Genomic DNA, 16,611 nt, shown 5'->3' with positions numbered 1-16,611 from the left:
TAGATGATTAATTTTGTTTGGTAAAAAAAATTGTACAAACAGCCAAGTCTGGCTGCAGTTGCAGCTGGGTTTTCTGAATTGCTTCTCTTTCGAAAACCTCAGCATCCATCATGGGGCTTGCAGCCTTTTGTTACTTATATACGCACAGTTTGAGAAACCTGATTGGAAACATGGTTACGTTTATAAACGACAACGAAATTGGCGTTCTCCGACTGGTATCTAGTCGGGTAAAGTCAGTTTCCATACCTCAGTTTGTGAAATCAGCTCCCCTGAGAATGCCGACTGTAATTTGGCTACTTTACTGTGTGTAATTGCCGGAAGTGACTTTCATTTTCAGCTGGACAAGAGATCAAGTTTTTCTGCCGTTTTACTGTGGGTCTCCTGAAACTGAACTCCTGAAAAGACCTTTTGATCCTCAATAAAGCAACATATTTCCAGGCGTGTTTGAGCAAAGTCCCACTCTGTTTCAGCAATCACTTTTAGATCAGCTGCAACTATTTAGCCATTTGTTTTCAGCATCTTCCTCGGACAGTAAGTATTACGCTTGGAATATATTGCTTTGAACTAAACGTTTGCATGCACATCATGGCCACCTCACTTGACGTGAGTTGATGTGGAGCGTCAGTTGTCAGAAATTACTGCCAGGAGTGCCCGAGGTGCGTTCTCGTAAGAATGTTGCGGCAGCATCATCTCAGCAGCACATTGGTATCTGGTAGAGAAGGATTATGCAATAGTGTCGCCATGTCTTTTGCTTTGTGCAACAAAAGACAATCACGAGTTGCTAAAGTTGTCAAATACAAACATGTCTTAATCATGATCAACATGCAAATGGAAGAAATGTCAGGAGTGGGATTTGAACTCACGCCTCCATTGGAGACCAGAAGTCCCTTTGGGGAAAGAGCCCTTGCTTAAGTCTGGCGCCTTAGACCGCTCGGCCATCCTGACAGCCATTGGTGGGAATTGACTCTTTAGGACAGTGGAACTAACTCATTAGTTTATTATTCTCTAATTCAATCAACATACTCAAGGTGTTCTTGAGAAAAGTCTCCATTTCTTGCAATATTCACCTTTGTCTCAGCTTGAAAGGACGTCAGTCGGGACTTTGCACAACTTATGACAGTGACATGAAGTGAGTGAAGCTCTTGTAAGTGAGTTTAGTGGGTCTCAGTTGGAGTGTTGGTTATATGATTAATTTTGTTTGGCAAAAGGTTTGTACAAGCAGCCAAGTCTGGCTGCAGTTGCAGCTGGGTTTTCTGAATTGCTTCTCTTTCGAAAACCTCAGCATCCATCGTGGGGCTTGCAACCTTTTGTTACGTATATACGGACAGTTTGAGAAACCTCATTGGAAACCTGATTTCCAGGTGTATTTGCGCAAAGTCCCACTTTGTTTCAGCAATCACTTTTAGATCAACTGCAACTATTTAGCCATTTGTTTTTAGCATCTTCTTCGGATAGTAAGTCTTACGCTTGGAATATATTGCTTTGAACTAACCGTTTGCATGCACATCATGGCCACCTCACTTGACGTGAGTTGATGTTGAGCGTCAGTTGTCAGAAATTACTGCCAAGAGTGCCCGAGGTGCGTTCTCGTAAGAATGTTGCGGCAGCATCATCTCAGCAGCACATTGGTATCTGGTAGAGAAGGATTATGCAATAGTGTCGCCATGTCTTTTGCTTTGTGCAACAAAAGACAATCACGAGTTGCTAAAGTTTTCAAATACAAACATGTCTAAATCATGACCAACATGCAGAGGGAAGAAATGTCAGGAGTGGGATTTGAACCCACGCCTCCATTGGAGACCAGAAGTCCCTTTGGGGAAGTAGCCCTTGCTTAAGTCTGGCGCCTTAGACCGCTCGACCATCCTGAAAGCCATTGGTGGGAATGACTCTTTAGGACAGTGGAACTAACTCATTAGTTTATTATTCTCTAATTCAATCAACATACTGAAGGTGTTCTTGAGAAAAGTCTCCATTTCTTGCAATATTCACCTTTGTCTCAGCTTGAAAGGACGTCAGTTGGGACTTTGCACAACTTATAACAGTGACATGAAGTGAGTGAAGCTCTTGTAACTGAGTTTAGTGGGTCTCAGTTGGATTGTTGGTTAGATGATTAATTTTGTTTGGAAAAACGATTGTACAAGCAGCCATATCTAGCTGCAGTTTCAGCTGGGTTTTCTGAATTGCTTCTCTTTCGAAAACCTCAGCATCCATCGTGGGGCTTGCAGGCTTTTGTTACGTATATACGCACAGTTTGAGAAACCTCATTGGAAACCTGATTTCCAGGTGTGTTTGCGCAAAGTCCCACTTTGTTTCAGCAATCACTTTTAGATCAACTGCAACTATTTAGCAGTTTGTTTTCTGCATCTTCCTCCAGACAGTAAGTCTTAGGCTTGGAATACATTGCTTTGAACTAACCGTTTGGGTGCACATCATGGCCACCTCACTTGACGTGAGTTAATGTGGAGCGTCAGTTGTGCGTGAAGTGAGTAAAGCTCTTGTAAGTGAGTTTAGTGGGTCTCAGTTGGAGTGTTGGTTAGATGATTAATTTTGTTTGGCAAAACGTTTGTACAAGCAGCCAAGTCTGGCTGCAGTTGCAGCTGGGATTTCTGAATTGCTTCTCTTTCGAAAACCTCAGCATCCATCGTGGGGCTTGCAGCCTTTTGTTACGTATATACGGACAGTTTGAGAAACCTTATTGGAAACCTTATTTCCAGGTGTGTTTGCGCAAAGTCCCACTTTGTTTCAGCAATCACTTTTAGATCAACTGCAACTATTTAGCCGTTTGTTTTTAGCATCTTCTTCGGACAGTAAGTCTTACGCTTGGAATATATTGCTTTGAACTAACCGTTTGCATGCACATCATGGCCACCTCACTTGACGTGAGTTGATGTTGAGCGTCAGTTGTCAGAAATTACTTCCAGGAGTGCCCGAGGTGCATTCTCGTAATAATGTTGCGGCAGCATCATCTCAGCAGCACATTGGTATCTGGTAGAGAAGGATTATGCAATAGTGTCGCCATGTCTTTTGCTTCGTGCAACAAAAGACAATCACGAGTTGCTAAAGTTGTCAAATACAAACATGTCTAAATCATGACCAACATGCAGAGGGAAGAAATGTCAGGAGTCGGATTTGAACCCACGCCTCCATTGGAGACCAGAAGTCCCTTTGGGGAAGACCGCTCGGCCATCCTGACAGCCATTGGTGGGAATTGACTCTTTAGGACAGTGGAACTAACTCATTAGTTTATTATTCTCTAATTCAATCAACATACTGAAGGTGTTCTTGAGAAAAGTCTCCATTTCTTGCAATATTCACCTTTGTCTCAGCTTCAAAGGACGTCAGTCGGGACTTTGCACAACTTATGACAGTGACATGAAGTGAGTGAAGCTCTTGTAAGTGAGTTTAGTGGGTCTCAGTTGGAGTGTTGGTTAGATGATTAATTTTGTTTGGCAAAACGTTTGTACAAGCAGCCATATCTGGCTGCAGTTGCAGCTGGGTTTTCTGAATTGCTTCTCTTTCAAAAACCTCAGCATCCATCGTGGGGCTTGCAGCCTTTTGTTACGTATATACGCACAGTGTGAGAAACCTCATTGGAAACCTGATTTCCAGGTGTGTTTGCGCCAAGTCCCACTTTGTTTCAGCAATCACTTTTAGATCAGCTGCAACTATTTACCAGTTTGTTTTCTGCATCTTCCTCCAGACAGTAAGTCTTAGGCTTGGAATATATTGCTTTGAACTAACCGTTTCGGTGCACATCATGGCCACCTCACTTGACGTGAGTTAATGTGGAGCGTCAGTTGTGCGTGAAGTGAGTAAAGCTCTTGTAAGTGAGTTTAGTGGGTCTCAGTTGGAGTGTTGGTTAGATGATTAATTTTGTTTGGCAAAAGGTTTGTACAAGCAGCCAAGTCTGGCTGCAGTTGCAGCTGGGTTTTCTGAATTGCTTCTCTTTCGAAAACCTCAGCATCCATCGTGGGGCTTGCAGCCTTTTGTTACGTATATACGGACAGTTTGAGAAACCTCATTGGAAATCTGATTTCCAGGTGTGTTTGCGCAAAGTCCCACTTTGTTTCAGCAATCACTTTTAGATCAGCTTCAACTATTTAGCCGTTTGTTTTTAGCATCTTCTTCGGACAGTAAGTCTTACGCTTGGAATATATTGCTTTGAACTAACCGTTTGCATGCACATCATGGCCACCTCACTTGACGTGAGTAGATGTTGAGCGTCAGTTGTCAGAAATTACTGCCAGGAGTGCCCGAGGTGCATTCTCGTAAGAATGTTGCGGCAGCATCATCTCAGCAGCACATTGGTATCTGGTAGAGAAGGATTATGCAATAGTGTCGCCATGTCTTTTGCTTTGTCCAACAAAAAACAATCACGAGTTGCTAAGTTGTCAAATACAAACATGTCTAAATCATGACCAACATGCAGAGGGAAGAAATGTCAGGAGTGGGATTTGAACCCACGCCTCCATTGGAGACCAGAAGTCCCTTTGGGGAAAGAGCCCTTGCTTAAGTCTGGCGCCTTAGACCGCTCGGCCATCCTGACAGCCATTGGTGGGAATTAACTCTTTAGGACAGTGGAACTAACTCATTAGTTCATTATTCTCTAATTCAATCAACATACTCAAGGTGTTCTTGAGAAAAGTTTCCATTTCTTGCAATATTCACCTTTGTCTCAGCTTCAAAGGACGTCAGTCGGGACTTTGCACAACTTATGACAGTGACATGAAGTGAGTGAAGCTCTTGTAAGTGAGTTTAGTGGGTCTCAGTTGGAGTGTTGGTTAGATGATTAATTTTGTTTGGCAAAACGATTGTACAAGCAGCCAAGTCTGGCTGCAGTTGCAGCTGGGTTTTCTGAATTGCTTCTCTTTCGAAAACCTCAGCATCCATCATGGGGCTTGCAGCCTTTTGTTACTTATATACGCACTGTTTGAGAAACCTGATTGGAAACATGGTTACGTTTATAAACGACAACGAAATTGGCGTTCTCCGACTGGTATCTAGTCGGGTAAAGTTAGTTTCCATACCTCAGTTTGTGAAATCAGCTCCCCAGAGAAAGCCGACTGTAATTTGGCTATTTTACTGTGTGTAATTGCCGGAAGTGACTTTCATTTTCAGCTGGACAAGAGATCAAGTTTTTCTGCCGTTTTAGTGTGGGTCTCCTGAAACTGAACTCCTGAAAAGACCTTTTGATCCTCAATAAAGCAACATATTTCCAGGCGTGTTTGAGCAAAGTCCCACTCTGATTCAGCAATCACTTTTAGATCAGCTGCAACTATTTAGCCATTTGTTTTCAGCATCTTCCTCGGACAGTAAGTATTACGCTTGGAATATATTGCTTTGAACTAACCGTTTGCATGCACATCATGGCCACCTCACTTGACAAGAGTTGATGTGGAGCGTCAGTTGTGCGTGAAGTGAGTAAAGGTCTTGTAAGTGAGTTTAGTGGGTCTCAGTTGGATTGTTGGTTGGATGATTAATTTTGTTTTCGCAAAACGATTGTACAAGCAGCCAAGTCTGGCTGCAGTTGCAGCTGGGTTTTCTGAATTGCTTCTCTTTCGAAAACCTCAGCATCCATCGTGGGGCTTGCAGCCTTTTGTTACGTATAAACGGACAGTTTGAGAAACCTCATTGGAAACCTGATTTTCAGGTGTGTTTGCGCAAAGTCCCACTTTGTTTCAGCAATCACTTTTAGATCAACTGCAACTATTTAGCCGTTTGTTTTTAGCATCTTCTTCGGACAGTAAGTCTTACGCTTGGAATATATTGCTTTGAACTAACCGTTTGCATGCACATCATGGCCACCTCACTTGACGTGAGTTGATGTGGAGCGTCAGTTGTCAGAAATTACTGCCAGGAGTGCCCGAGGTGCATTCTCGTAAGAATGTTGCGGCAGCATCATCTCAGCAGCACATTGGTATCTGGTAGAGAAGGATTATGCAATAGTGTCACCATGTCTTTTGCTTTGTGCAACAAAAGACAATCACGAGTTGCTAAAGTTGCCAAATACAAACATGTCTAAATCATGACCAACATGCAGAGGGAAGAAATGTCAGGAGTGGGATTTGAACTCACGCCTCCATTGCAGACCAGAAGTCCCTTTGGGGAAAGAGCCCTTGCTTAAGTCTGGCGCCTTAGACCGCTCGGCCATCCTGACAGCCATTGGTGAGAATTGACTCTTTAGGACAGTGGAACTAACTCATTAGTTTATTAGTCTCTAATTCGATCAACATACTCAAGGTGTTCTTGAGAAAAGTCTCCATTTCTTGCAATATTCACTTTTGTCTCAGCTTGAAAGGACGTCAGTCGGGACTTTGCACAACTTATGACAGTGACATGAAGTGAGTGAAGCTCTTGTAAGTGAGTTTAGTGGGTCTCAGTTGGATTGTTGGTTAGATGATTAATTTTGTTTGGTAAAACGATTGTACAAGCAGCCAAGTCTGGCTGCTGTTTCAGCTGGGTTTTCTGAATTGCTTCTCTTTCGAAAACCTCAGCATCCATCATGGGGCTTGCAGCCTTTTGTTACTTATATACGCACAGTTTGAGAAACCTGATTGGAAACATGGTTACGTGTATAAACGACAACAAAATTGCGGTACTCCGACTGGTATCTAGTCGGGTAAAGTCATTTTCCATATCCCAATTTGTGAAATCAGCTCCCCTGAGAAAGCCGACGGTAATTTGGCTACTTTACTGTGTGTAATTGCAGGAAGTGACTTTCATTTTCAGCTGTACAAGAAATCAAGGTTTTGTGGAGTTTTAGTATTGGTCCGAGATCTTATCCAGTGTGGCCGTATTAAAACCACCACACCCAACGTGGGGCTCGAACCCACGACCCTGAGATTAAAAGTCTCATGCTCTACCGCCTGAGCTAGCCAGGCCTCAAAGAGGACCCTGAAAAGACCCTTTGACCTTCAATGAAGCAACATATTTCCAGGCGTCTTTGAGCAAAGTCCCACTTTGTTTCAGCAATCGCTCTTAGATCAGCTGCAACTATTTAGCCGTTTGTTTTCTGCAACTTCCTCCAGACAGTAAGTCTTAGGCTTGGAGTATATTGCTTTGAACTAACCTCAACATCTTAAGCTCTGCTACCTCCAGCTCTGCCTCCTGTGTTTTCTTCAGTGCCGCTGTCTCTAAGCCGAACAACATCGCTGGTCTCACCACCGTCTTGAGACGGTGGCTTCCTTTCATTCTCGCTGACACTCTTTTATCACACAACACACCTGACACTTTTGTCCACCCGTTCCAACCTGATTGCAGTGGCCTCTTCACCTCTTTTCCACACTCTCCGTTGCTCTGAACCGTTAACCCTAAGTACTTAAAGTCCTGCACCTTCTTCACCTCTGCCCCCTGTAACCTCACCGTTCCACCTGGGTCCCTCTCATTGACACACATCTCAGTTTTCCAGAGCAGACCTCCATCTCTCTAGATTTTCCTCCACCTGCTCCCTGTTCTCACTACAAATCACAATGTCATCCGCAAACATCATAGTCCACGGAGATTCCAGTCTAACCTCATCTGTCAGCCTGTCCGCCACCAGAGCAAGGAAGAAGGGGCTCAGAGCCGATCCTTGATGCAGACCCACCGCCACCTTGAACTCCTCTGTCACACCTACAGCACACCTCACCGCGGTCTTACAGCTTTCATACATGTCCTCCATCACTCTAACATACTTCTCTGCCACTCCAGAATTCCTCATACAATACCACAGCTCCTCTCTCGGCACCCTGTCATACGCTTTCTCTAAGTCTACGAAGACACAATGCATCTCCCCATGACCTTCTCTGTATTTCTCCATCGGCATCCTCAAAGCAAATATTTCATCTGTTGGACTCTCTCTAGGCATGAAACCATATTGCTCACCTCTGCCCTTAGCCTAGCTTCCACTACTATTTCCCACAACTTCATTGTGTGGCTCATCAACTTTATTCCTCTGTAGTTGCCACAGCTCTGCTCATCTCCCTTGTTCTTAAAAATGGGCACCAGTACACTTCTCCTCCAGTCCTCGGCCCTCCTCTCACTCTCCAAGATCTTGTTAAACAAACTAGTCAGAAACTCTACTGCCACCTCTCCTAGACACTTTCATACCTCCACAGGTATGTCATCAGGACCCGCTGCCTTTCCACTCTTCATCCTCTTCAACGTCCTCCTCACTTCACTCTTACTAATCTTGGCTACTTCCTGCTCCACACCAGTCACCTCTTCTACTCTTTGTTCCCTTTCATTTTCCTCATTGATTAACTCTTAAAAAGTTCTCCTTCCATCTTCCCATCAAAATCCTGGCACCTGTCAATTTATTTCCATCCTTATCGTTAAACACCCTAACCTGCTGCACATCCTTCCCATCTCTGTCTCTTAGTCTGGCCAACCTGAACAAATCCACCTCTCCCTCTTTAGTGTCCAACCTAGCATAAGAGTCCTCATATGCTCTTTGCCACCTCTACCTTCACCTTACGCTGCATCTCCCTGTACTCTTGTCGACTCTCTTCAGTCCTCGCAGTGTCCCACTTCTTCTTAGCTAACCTTTTTCTCTGTATACACTCCTGAAGTTCCTGGTTCTGCCGCCAAATCACCTTGTCCACTTTCCTGTTTCCAGATGACACACCGAGTACCCTCGGTGTTCCCTATGAAAGTCCCCCAGTGACTTTCATTTTCAGCTGTACAAGAAATCAAGTTGTTCTGCAGTTTTAGTGTTGGTCCCAGATCTTCTCCAGTGTGGCCATAATCAAAAGAGACCCCGCCCAACGTGGGGCTCGAACCCACGACCTTGAGATTAAGAGTCTCATGCTCTACCGACTGAGCTAGCCGGGCCGCTAAAAGTACACCTGAAAAGACCCGTTGACCCTCAATAAAGCAACATTTTTCCAGGCGTGTTTAAGCAAAGTCCCACTCTGTTTCAGCAATCACTTTTAGATCAGCTGCAACTATTTAGCCTTTTGTTTTCTGCATCTTCCTCCAGACAGTAAGTCTTAGGCATGGAATAAATTGCTTCGAACTAATCGTTTGCATGCACATCATATCTGGTATCTAGTCGGGTAAAGTCATTTTCTATATCCCAATTTGTGAAATCAGCTCCCCTGAGAAAGCCGACTGAAGTTTGGCTACTTTACTGTGTGTAATTGCAGGAAGTGACTTTCATTTTCAGCTGTACAAGAAATCAAGGTTTTGTGGAGTTGTAGTGTTGGTCCGAGATCTTATCCAGTGTGGCCGTATTAAAAGCACCATGCCCAACATGGGGCCCGAACCCACGACCCTGAGATTAAAAGTCTCATGCTCTACCGCCTGAGCTAGCCAGGCCTCAAAGAGGACCCTGAAAAGACCCTATGACCTTCAATGAAGCAACATATTTCCAGGCGTCTTTGAGCAAAGTCCCACTTTGTTTCAGCAATCGCTCTTAGATCAGCTGCAACTATTTAGCCGTTTGTTTTCTGCAACTTCCTCCAGACAGTAAGTCTTAGGCTTGGAGTATATTGCTTTGAACTAACCTCAACATCTTAAGCTCTGCTACCTCCAGCTCTGCCTCCTGTGTTTTCTTCAGTGCCGCTGTCTCTAAGCCGAACAACATCGCTGGTCTCACCACCGTCTTGAGACGGTGGCTTCCTTTCATTCTCGCTGACACTCTTTTATCACACAACACACCTGACACTTTTGTCCACCCGTTCCAACCTGATTGCAGTGGCCTCTTCACCTCTTTTCCACACTCTCCGTTGCTCTGAACCGTTAACCCTAAGTACTTAAAGTCCTGCACCTTCTTCACCTCTGCCCCCTGTAACCTCACCGTTCCACCTGGGTCCCTCTCATTGACACACATCTCAGTTTTCCAGAGCAGACCTCCATCTCTCTAGATTTTCCTCCACCTGCTCCCTGTTCTCACTACAAATCACAATGTCATCCGCAAACATCATAGTCCACGGAGATTCCAGTCTAACCTCATCTGTCAGCCTGTCCGCCACCAGAGCAAGGAAGAAGGGGCTCAGAGCCGATCCTTGATGCAGACCCACTGCCACCTTGAACTCCTCTGTCACACCTACAGCACACCTCACCGCGGTCTTACAGCTTTCATACATGTCCTCCATCACTCTAACATACTTCTCTGCCACTCCAGAATTCCTCATACAATACCACAGCTCCTCTCTCGGCACCCTGTCATACGCTTTCTCTAAGTCTACGAAGACACAATGCATCTCCCCATGACCTTCTCTGTATTTCTCCATCGGCATCCTCAAAGCAAATATTTCATCTGTTGGACTCTCTCTAGGCATGAAACCATATTGCTCACCTCTGCCCTTAGCCTAGCTTCCACTACTATTTCCCACAACTTCATTGTGTGGCTCATCAACTTTATTCCTCTGTAGTTGCCACAGCTCTGCTCATCTCCCTTGTTCTTAAAAATGGGCACCAGTACACTTCTCCTCCAGTCCTCGGCCCTCCTCTCACTCTCCAAGATCTTGTTAAACAAACTAGTCAGAAACTCTACTGCCACCTCTCCTAGACACTTTCATACCTCCACAGGTATGTCATCAGGACCCGCTGCCTTTCCACTCTTCATCCTCTTCAACGTCCTCCTCACTTCACTCTTACTAATCTTGGCTACTTCCTGCTCCACACCAGTCACCTCTTCTACTCTTTGTTCCCTTTCATTTTCCTCATTGATTAACTCTTAAAAAGTTCTCCTTCCATCTTCCCATCAAAATCCTGGCACCTGTCAATTTATTTCCATCCTTATCGTTAAACACCCTAACCTGCTGCACATCCTTCCCATCTCTGTCTCTTAGTCTGGCCAACCTGAACAAATCCACCTCTCCCTCTTTAGTGTCCAACCTAGCATACAAGTCCTCATATGCTCTTTGCCACCTCTACCTTCACCTTACGCTGCATCTCCCTGTACTCTTGTCGACTCTCTTCAGTCCTCGCAGTGTCCCACTTCTTCTTAGCTAACCTTTTTCTCTGTATACACTCCTGAAGTTCCTGGTTCTGCCGCCAAATCACCTTGTCCACTTTCCTGTTTCCAGATGACACACCGAGTACCCTCGGTGTTCCCTATGAAAGTCCCCCAGTGACTTTCATTTTCAGCTGTACAAGAAATCAAGTTGTTCTGCAGTTTTAGTGTTGGTCCCAGATCTTCTCCAGTGTGGCCATAATCAAAAGAGACCCCGCCCAACGTGGGGCTCGAACCCACGACCTTGAGATTAAGAGTCTCATGCTCTACCGACTGAGCTAGCCGGGCCGCTAAAAGTACACCTGAAAAGACCCGTTGACCCTCAATAAAGCAACATTTTTCCAGGCGTGTTTAAGCAAAGTCCCACTCTGTTTCAGCAATCACTTTTAGATCAGCTGCAACTATTTAGCCGTTTGTTTTCTGCATCTTCCTCCAGACAGTAAGTCTTAGGCATGGAATAAATTGCTTCGAACTAATCGTTTGCATGCACATCATATCTGGTATCTAGTCGGGTAAAGTCATTTTCTATATCCCAATTTGTGAAATCAGCTCCCCTGAGAAAGCCGACTGAAGTTTGGCTACTTTACTGTGTGTAATTGCAGGAAGTGACTTTCATTTTCAGCTGTACAAGAAATCAAGGTTTTGTGGAGTTGTAGTGTTGGTCCGAGATCTTATCCAGTGTGGCCGTATTAAAAGCACCATGCCCAACGTGGGGCCCGAACCCACGACCCTGAGATTAAAAGTCTCATGCTCTACCGCCTGAGCTAGCCGGGCCTCAAAGAGGACCCTGAAAAGACCCTATGACCTTCAATGAAGCAACATATTTCCAGGCGTCTTTGAGCAAAGTCCCACTTTGTTTCAGCAATCGCTCTTACATCAGCTGCAACTATTTAGCCGTTTGTTTTCTGCAACTTCCTCCAGACAGTAAGTCTTAGGCTTGGAGTATATTGCTTTGAACTAACCGTTTGCATGCACATCATGGCCACCTCACTTGACGTGAGTTGATGTGGAGGGTCAGTTGTGCGCATGGTCAGAAATTACTGCCAGGAGTGCCCGAGGTGCATTCTCGTAAGAATGTTGCGGCAGCATTATCTCAGCAGCACAATGGTATATGGTAGAGAAGGATTATGCAATAGTGTTGCCATGTCTTTTGCTTTGTGCAACAAAAGAAATCACGAGTTGTTAAAGTTTTCAAAGTTGTTCAATACAAATATGTCTAAATAATTAGCAACATGCAGATCAAAGTAATGTCAGGAGAGGGATTTGAACCCACGCCTCCACTGGAGACCAGAAGTCCCTTTGGGGAAGGAGTTCTTCCTTGAGTCTGGCGCCTTAGACCGCTCTGCCATCCTGACAGCCGTTGGTGGGCGCCGACTCTTTAGGACAGTGGAACTAAGTCATTAGGTTGTTATTCTCTGATTCAATCAACATACTCAAGGTGTTCTTGAGGAAAGTCTCAATTTGTTGCAATACTCACTTTTGTCTCAGCTGGAAAGGGCCGTCAGTCGGGACTTTGCGCAACTTATGACAGTGTAATGAAGTGAGTGAAGCTCTCGTTTGTGAGTTTAGTGGGTTTCAGTTGGAGTGTTGGTTAGATGATCGATATTGTTTGGCAAAACGTTTGTACGGGTAGCCAAGTCTGGCTGCAGTTGCAGCTGGATTTTCTGAATTGCTACTTTTTCAAAAACCTCAGCATCCATCGTAGGGCTTGCGGCCTTTTGTTACGCTTATGCACAGTTTCAGAAAGCTAATTGGAAACATGGTTACGTGTATAAACGACAACAAAATTGCGGTACTCCGACTGGTATCTAGTCGGGTAAAGTCATTTTCCATATCCCAATTTGTGAAATCAGCTCCCCTGAGAAAGCCGACTGTAATTTGGCTACTTTACTGTGTGTAATTGCAGGAAGTGACTTTCATTTTCAGCTGTACAAGAAATCAAGGTTTTGTGAAGTTTTAGTGTTGGTCCGAGATCTTATCCAGTGTGGCCGTATTAAAAGCACCACGCCCAACGTGGGGCCCGAACCCACGACCCTGAGGTTAAAAGTCTCATGCTCTACCGCCTGAGCTAGCCGGGCCTCAAAGAGGACCCTGAAAAGACCCTTTGACCTTCAATGAAGCAACATATTTCCAGGCGTCTTTGAGCAAAGTCCCACTTTGTTTCAGCAATCGCTCTTAGATAAGCTGCAACTATTTAGCCGTTTGTTTTCTGCAACTTCCTCCAGACAGTAAGTCTTAGGCTTGGAGTATATTGCTTTGAACTAACCGTTTGTCCTCATTATTGAGCCTGTCCATCCTCGTTACTCCCAAAGAGAACCTCAACATCTTAAGGTCTGCTACCTCCAGCTCTGCCTCCTGTGTTTTCTTCAGTGCCGCTGTCTCTAAGCCGAACAACATCGCTGGTCTCACCACCGTCTTGCGACGGTGGCTTCCTTTCATTCTCGCTGACACTCTTTTATCACATAACACACCTGACACTTTTGTCCACCCGTTCCAACCTGATTGCAGTGGCCTCTTCACCTCTTTTCCACACTCTCCGTTGCTCTGAACCGTTGACCCTAAGTACTTAAAGTCCTGCACCTTCTTCACCTCTGCCCCCTGTAACCTCACCGTTCCACCTGGGTCCCTCTCATTGACACACATCTCAGTTTTCCAGAGCAGACCTCCATCTCTCTAGATTTTCCTCCACCTGCTCCCTGTTCTCACTACAAATCACAATGTCATCCGCAAACATCATAGTCCACGGAGATTCCAGTCTAACCTCATCTGTCAGCCTGTCCGCCACCAGAGCAAGGAAGAAGGGGCTCAGAGCCGATCCTTGATGCAGACCCACCGCCACCTTGAACTCCTCTGTCACACCTACAGCACACCTCACCGTGGACTTACAGCTTTCATACATGTCCTTTATCACTCTAACATACTTCTCTGCCACTCCAGAATTCCTCATACAATACCACAGCTCCTCTCTCGGCACCCTGTCATACGCTTTCTCTAAGTCTACGAAGACACAATGCACCTCCCCGTGACCTTCTCTGTATTTCTCCATCGGCATCCTCAAAGCAAAAACTTCATCTGTTGGACTCTTTCTAGGCATGAAACCATATTGCTCACCTCTGCCCTTAGCCTAGCTTCCACTACTATTTCCCAAAACTTCATTGTGTGGCTCATCAACTTTTTTCCTCTGTAGTTGCCACAGCTCTGCTCATCTCCCTTGTTCTTAAAAATGGGCACCAGTACACTTCTCCTCCAGTCCTCGGCCCTCCTCTCACTCTCCAAGATCTTGTTAAACAAACTAGTCAGAAACTCTACTGCCACCTCTCCTAGACACTTTCATACCTCCACAGGTATATCATCAGGACCCGCTGCCTTTCCACTCTTCATCCTCTTCAACGTCCTCCTCACTTCACTCTTACCAATCTTGGCTACTTCCTGCTCCACACCAGTCACCTCTTCTACTCTTTGTTCCCTTTCATTTTTTCTCATTGATTAACTCTTAAAAAGTTCTCGTTCCATCTTCCCATCACAATCCTGGCACCTGTCAATTTATTTCCATCCTTATCGTTAATCACCCTAACCTGCTGCACATCCTTCCCATCTCTGTCTCTTAGTCTGGCCAACCTGAACAAATCCACCTCTCCGTCTTTAGTGTCCAACCTAGCATACAAGTCCTCATATGCTCTTTGCCACCTCTACCTTCCCCTTACGCTGCCTCTCCCTGTACTCTTGTCGACACTCTTCAGTCCTCGCAGTGTCCCACTTCTTCTTAGCTAACCTTTTTCTCTGTATACACTCCTGAAGTTCCTCGTTCTGCCGCCAAATCACCTTGTCCACTTTCCTGTTTCCAGATGACACACCGAGTACCCTCGGTGTTCCCTATGAAAGTCCCCCAGTGACTTTCATTTTCAGCTGTACAAGAAATCAAGTTGTTCTGCAGTTTTAGTGTTGGTCCCAGATCTTCTCCAGTGTGGCCAAAATCAAACGTGGGGCTCGAACCCACGACCCCGAGTTTAAGAGTCTCATGCTCTACCGACTGAGCTAGCCGGGGCGTTAAAAGGACACCTGAAAAGACCCTTTGACCCTCAATAAAGCAACATTTTTCCAGGCGTGTTTAAGCAAAGTCCCACTCTGTTTCAGCAATCACTTTTAGATCAGCTGCAACTATTTAGCCGTTTGTTTTCTGCATCTTCCTCCAGACAGTAAGTCTTAGGCTTGGAATAAATTGCTTCGAACTAATCGTTTGCATGCACATCATGGCCACCTCACTTGACGTGAGTTGATGTGGAGGGTCAGTTGTGCGCGTGGTCAGAAATTACTGCCAGGAGTGCCCGAGGTGCACTTTCGTAAGAATGTTGTGGCAGCATTATCTCAGCAGCACAATGGTATATGGTAGAGAAGGATTATGCAATAGTGTTGCCATGTCTTTTGCTTTGTGCAACAAAAGAAATCACGAGTTGTTAAAGTTTTCAAAGTTGTTCAATACAAATATGTCTAAATCATTAGCAACATGCAGATCAAAGTAATGTCAGGAGAGGGATTTGAACCCACGCCTCCACTGGAGACCAGAAGTCCCTTTGGAGAAGGAGTTCTTCCTTGAGTCTGGCGCCTTAGACCGCTCGGCCATCCTGACAGCCGTTGGTGGGCGCCGACTCTTTAGGACAGTGGAACTAAGTCATTAGGTTGTTATTCTCTAATTCAATCAACACACTCAAGGTGTTCTTGAGGAAAGTCTCAATTTGTTGCAATACTCACCTTTGTCTCAGCTGGAAAGGGCCGTCAGTCGGGACTTTGCGCAACTTATGACAGTGTAATGAAGTGAGTGAAGCTCTTGTTTGTGAGTTTAGTGGGTTTCAGTTGGAGTGTTGGTTAGATGATCGATATTGTTTGGCAAAACGTTTGTACGGGTAGCCAAGTCTGGCTGCAGTTGCAGCTGGATTTTCTGAATTGCTACTTTTTCGAAAACCTCAGCATCCATCGTAGGGCTTGCAGCCTTTTGTTACGCTTATGCACAGTTTGAGAAAGCTGATTGGAAACATGGTTACGTGTATAAACGACAACAAAATTGCGGTACTCCGACTGGTATCTAGTCGGGTAAAGTCATTTTCCATATCCCAATTTGTGAAATCAGCTCCCCTGAGAAAGCCGACTGTAATTTGGCTACTTTACTGTGTGTAATTGCAGGAAGTGACTTTCATTTTCAGCTGTACAAGAAATCAAGGTTTTGTGAAGTTTTAGTGTTGGTCCGAGATCTTATCCAGTGTGGCCGTATTAAAAGCACCACGCCCAACGTGGGGCCCGAACCCACGACCCTGAGGTTAAAAGTCTCATGCTCTACCGCCTGAGCTAGCCGGGCCTCAAAGAGGACCCTGAAAAGACCCTTTGACCTTCAATGAAGCAACATATTTCCAGGCGTCTTTGAGCAAAGTCCCACTTTGTTTCAGCAATCGCTCTTAGATAAGCTGCAACTATTTAGCCGTTTGTTTTCTGCAACTTCCTCCAGACAGTAAGTCTTAGGCTTGGAGTATATTGCTTTGAACTAACCGTTTGTCCTCATTATTGAGCCTGTCCATCCTCGTTACTCCCAAAGAGAACCTCAACATCTTAAGGTCTGCTACCTCCAGCTCTGCCTCCTGTGTTTTCTTCAGTGCCGCTGTCTCTAAGCCGAACAACATCGC

General features: G+C 45.1%; 10 non-coding genes across 10 annotated transcripts; all 10 read right to left on the bottom strand.

The window, feature by feature from the left end:
* Window positions 1-838: 838 nt before the first annotated feature.
* trnal-uaa (transfer RNA leucine (anticodon UAA)) lies at window positions 839-945 on the bottom strand. Its single transcript has 2 exons — window positions 908-945; window positions 839-883 (listed from the first exon to the last, which is right to left on the bottom strand). It is a non-coding gene; the product is annotated as a tRNA-Leu (tRNA).
* Window positions 946-1,761: 816 nt separating this feature from the next.
* trnal-uaa (transfer RNA leucine (anticodon UAA)) lies at window positions 1,762-1,868 on the bottom strand. Its single transcript has 2 exons — window positions 1,831-1,868; window positions 1,762-1,806 (listed from the first exon to the last, which is right to left on the bottom strand). It is a non-coding gene; the product is annotated as a tRNA-Leu (tRNA).
* Window positions 1,869-4,439: 2,571 nt separating this feature from the next.
* Window positions 4,440-4,546, bottom strand: trnal-uaa (transfer RNA leucine (anticodon UAA)). The gene is made up of 2 exons: window positions 4,509-4,546; window positions 4,440-4,484 (listed from the first exon to the last, which is right to left on the bottom strand). It is a non-coding gene; the product is annotated as a tRNA-Leu (tRNA).
* Window positions 4,547-6,050: 1,504 nt separating this feature from the next.
* Window positions 6,051-6,157, bottom strand: trnal-uaa (transfer RNA leucine (anticodon UAA)). Its single transcript has 2 exons — window positions 6,120-6,157; window positions 6,051-6,095 (listed from the first exon to the last, which is right to left on the bottom strand). It is a non-coding gene; the product is annotated as a tRNA-Leu (tRNA).
* A 651-nt stretch (window positions 6,158-6,808) lies between these two features.
* On the bottom strand, window positions 6,809-6,881 carry trnak-uuu (transfer RNA lysine (anticodon UUU)). Its single transcript has one exon. It is a non-coding gene; the product is annotated as a tRNA-Lys (tRNA).
* A 1,857-nt stretch (window positions 6,882-8,738) lies between these two features.
* trnak-cuu (transfer RNA lysine (anticodon CUU)) lies at window positions 8,739-8,811 on the bottom strand. The gene has a single exon. It is a non-coding gene; the product is annotated as a tRNA-Lys (tRNA).
* Window positions 8,812-9,224: 413 nt separating this feature from the next.
* On the bottom strand, window positions 9,225-9,297 carry trnak-uuu (transfer RNA lysine (anticodon UUU)). Its single transcript has one exon. It is a non-coding gene; the product is annotated as a tRNA-Lys (tRNA).
* Window positions 9,298-11,154: 1,857 nt separating this feature from the next.
* trnak-cuu (transfer RNA lysine (anticodon CUU)) lies at window positions 11,155-11,227 on the bottom strand. The gene has a single exon. It is a non-coding gene; the product is annotated as a tRNA-Lys (tRNA).
* Window positions 11,228-11,640: 413 nt separating this feature from the next.
* trnak-uuu (transfer RNA lysine (anticodon UUU)) lies at window positions 11,641-11,713 on the bottom strand. The gene has a single exon. It is a non-coding gene; the product is annotated as a tRNA-Lys (tRNA).
* Window positions 11,714-15,459: 3,746 nt separating this feature from the next.
* trnal-caa (transfer RNA leucine (anticodon CAA)) lies at window positions 15,460-15,566 on the bottom strand. The gene is made up of 2 exons: window positions 15,529-15,566; window positions 15,460-15,504 (listed from the first exon to the last, which is right to left on the bottom strand). It is a non-coding gene; the product is annotated as a tRNA-Leu (tRNA).
* Between the last annotated feature and the right edge of the window lie 1,045 nt (window positions 15,567-16,611).

Source organism: Channa argus, unplaced genomic scaffold (genome assembly GCF_033026475.1).
Source record: "Channa argus isolate prfri unplaced genomic scaffold, Channa argus male v1.0 Contig039, whole genome shotgun sequence".
NCBI lineage: Eukaryota > Metazoa > Chordata > Actinopteri > Anabantiformes > Channidae > Channa > Channa argus.
Note: the sequence above shows the minus strand (reverse complement) of the source record. Positions and strands in the feature narration are given on the sequence as shown.